This window comes from Bison bison, unplaced genomic scaffold (genome assembly GCF_000754665.1).
Source record: "Bison bison bison isolate TAMUID 2011002044 unplaced genomic scaffold, Bison_UMD1.0 scf7180017864181, whole genome shotgun sequence".
NCBI lineage: Eukaryota > Metazoa > Chordata > Mammalia > Artiodactyla > Bovidae > Bison > Bison bison.
Genome location: NW_011494753.1, coordinates 5,494,805 through 5,498,325, shown reverse-complemented (window position 1 = coordinate 5,498,325; position 3,521 = coordinate 5,494,805). Strand labels below are relative to the sequence as shown.

General features: G+C 42.3%; 1 protein-coding gene across 1 annotated transcript in view; it reads left to right on the top strand.

The window, feature by feature from the left end:
- The window catches only part of ACSBG1 (acyl-CoA synthetase bubblegum family member 1), a 59,497-nt gene that overhangs the window by 47,901 nt on the left and 8,075 nt on the right, over positions 1–3,521 (top strand). The gene's annotated exons all lie outside the window — the stretch shown is intronic.

Sequence of the window (3,521 nt, the reverse complement as noted above, 5' to 3'; positions counted from 1 at the left end):
CAGTGGAAGTGAGAAATACATTTAAGGGACTAGATCTGATAGACAGAGTGCCTGATGAACTATGGACAGAGGTTCGTGACATTGTACAGGAGACAGGGATCAAGACCATCCTCAAGAAAAAGAAATGTAAAAAGGCAAAATAGTTGTCTGAGGAGGCCTTACAAATAGCTGTGAAAGGAAGAGAAGTGAAAAGCAAAGGAGAAAAGGAGAGATATAAGCATCTGAATGCAGAGTTCCAAAGAATAGCAAGGAGAGATAAGAAAGCCTTCCTCAGTGATCAATGCAAAGAAATAGAGGAAAACAACAGAATGGGAAAGACTAGAGATCTCTTCAAGAAAATTAGAGATACCAAGGGAATATTTCATGCAAAGATGGGCTCGATAAAGGACCTTCTGTTAGGTATGGACCTAACAGAAGCCAAAGATACTAAGAAGAGATGGCAAGAATACACAGAAGAACTGTACAAAAAAGATCTTCACGACCCAGATAATCATGATGCTGTGATCACTCACCTAGAGCCAGACATCCTGGAATGTGAAGTCAAGTGGGCCTTAGAAAGCATCACTATGAACTAAGCTAGTGGAGGTGATGGCATTCCAGTTGAGCTATTTCAAATCCTGAAAGATGATGCTGTGAAAGTGCTGCACCTCAATATGTCAGCAAATTTGGAAAACTCAGCAGTGGCCACAGGACTGGAAAAGGTCAGTTTTCATTCCAATGCCAAAGAAAGGCAATGCCAAAGAATGCTCAAACTACCGCACAATTGCACTCATCTCACATGCTAGTAAAGTAATGCTCGAAATTCTCCAAGCCAGGCTTCCGCAATACATGAACCATGAACTTCCAGATGTTCAAACTGGTTTTAGAAAAGGCAGAGGAACCAGAGATCAAATTGCCAACATCCACTGGATCATGGAAAAAGCAAGAGAGTTCCAGAAAAATATCTATTTCTGCTTTATTGACTATGCCAAAGCCTTTGACTGTGTGGATCACAATAAACTGTGGAAAATCCTGAAAGAGATGGGAATACCAGACCACCTGACCTGCCTCTTGAGAAACCTATATGCAGGTCAGGAAGCAACAGTTAGAACTGGACATGGAACAACAGACTGGTTCCAAATAGGAAAAGGAGTATGTCAAGGGTGTATATTGTCACCCTGCTTATTGAACTTGTATGCAGAGTACATCATGAGAAACGCTGGGCTGGAAGAAACACAAGCTGGAATCAAGATTGCCGGGAGAAATATCAATAACCTCAAATATGCAGATGACACCACCCTTATGGCAGAAAATGAAGAGGAACTAAAAAGCCCCTTGATGAAAGTGAAAGTGAAGAGAGAAAAAGTTGGCTTAAAGCTCAACAGTCAGAAAACGAAGATCATGGCATCTGGTCCCATCATTTCATGGGAAATAGATGGGGAAACAGTGGAAACAGTGTCAGACTTTATTTTTCTGGGCTCCAAAATCACTGCAGATGGTGATTGCAGCCATGAAATTAAAAGATGCTTGCTCCTTAGAAGGAAAGTTATGACCAACCTAGATAGCATATTCAAAAGCAGAGATATTACTTGCCAACAAAGGTCCATCTAGTCAAGGCTATGGTTTTTCCAGTGGTCACGTATGGATGTGAGAGTTGGACTGTGAAGAAAGCTGAGCGCTGAAGAATTGATGCTTTTGAACTGTGGTGTTGGAGAAGACTCTTGAGAGTTCCTTGGACTGCAAGGAGATCCAACCAGTCCATTCTAAAGCAGATCAGTCCTGGGTGTTCATTGGAAGGACTGATGCTAAAGCCGAAACTCCAATACTTTGGCCACCTCATGAGAAGATTTGACTCATTGGAATAGACCCTGATGCTGGAAGGGATTGGGGGCAGGAGGAGAAGGGGACGACAGAGGATGAGATGGCTGGATGGCATCACCGACTCAATGGACATGAGTTTGAGTGAACTCCGGGAGTTGGTGATGGACAGGGAGGCCTGGCGTGCTGCAATTCATGGGGTCGCAAAAAGTTGGACACGACTGAGCGACTGAACTGAACTGATGTCAGATCTTAGTTGCCTCACTTGGGATCTTCACTCTCCAATGTGGCATGGGAGCTCAACTCTTAGTTTTAGCATGTAGGATCTAGTTCCCTGACCAGGGATTAAACCTGGGCCCCTGCACTGGGAGAGCAGAGTCTTAGCCACTGGACCCACCAGAGAAGTCACTACAATGTAGTATTTAAATAGTCATGTATCATTCAAAATTTTTTTAAAGAAAGGGAAGATGTTCTTTTTGGTTTGCCCACATATATGCTGTTTCTGGCTCTCTTCATCCCTTCATGTCCTCCCTTTCATCTGGTTCGTCTTCCTTCCTCCTAAAGAGTTTTCTTCAACATTTCTTGGAATACAAGTCCAAGGGCAATTGCCTTCTGTCAGCTTCTCATTTTTGCCTTCATTTTTCAAAAGATATTTTCATTTGGTTTAGAATTCAGGGTTAATGGGGTTTCTTTTTTTTTTTTCCTTTTAGCTCTTTAAAGACTCCATCCCAATGTTTTCTACTTTGCATAACTTCTGATAAATAGTCTGTACTTTCTTATCTTTGTTCCTTTCCACATGGTATATCTTATTTCTCTGACCTCTTTTAAGATTTTTTCTTTTATCACTGGTTTTCAGCAATGGGATCATGCTGTGTCTTGGAATGGTTTTCCTTTGTGATTACCCTGCTTGGAATTCACTGGGAGTCTTGAGTTGATGGATTTACAGTTTTAATCAAATTTAGATATTTCTCAGGCTTTTTTCAATTAAAAAATGTTTCCTGGGACTCCAATTACATGTATGTTAGGTTTCTTAGTTTTCTCACCCATGTTAATTTATTCAAGTTTTTTTCTCTCTCTCAACTTCGTTTTGAAACTTGTGTTTAATGAAGCCTTTCAGGGCAGGTTTATATAGCCTTTCCTCTAAGGCTGATTTAGCCCCATAGCTAACACTTGTCGCTTCTGAAGTCTGTATTTCATACCTCCTAAGTGCCCTTCAGTCTGGCTGATGGAAACACAAATATCTCTGGCCCCATACAAGCTCTTGTTTGTCTTCTAGCCCCAGCCATTGATCTTCCTCCAGCATCTATTCTTCCAGTTTCTTGAAGTTCCACCTATGCCTGTGCGGATTGGTATTCCGCCAAAGACTCAAGAAGACACCTAAAGAGATTCATCGAACTCTTTCTCTGCCAGTTCTCTCTTGTCTGGTATTCTATCTCACAAATTCTAGGCACCCCAGCTTTCCTGAACTCTGACCTCTGACACCTCAACTCAGTGAGATAACTGAGTTCTGATTTCCCTACCCCTTCCTCTCTGCTTCTCTCTTCCATAGTTACACAGTCTTCTGTTCCATTCAGCCAGGCCCCAGCTTGTCTGGCTTTCCTTTAAGAGAAGTCATTCCCTGCTGCCTGTTTATTCCACCTCTGATGCTCCAAAGTTCTCATGATGGGAAATCAGGCATTAAGGGTGGCACGTGTCCTGCTGAGTCAAAGGTCAGAGCTGGGGAC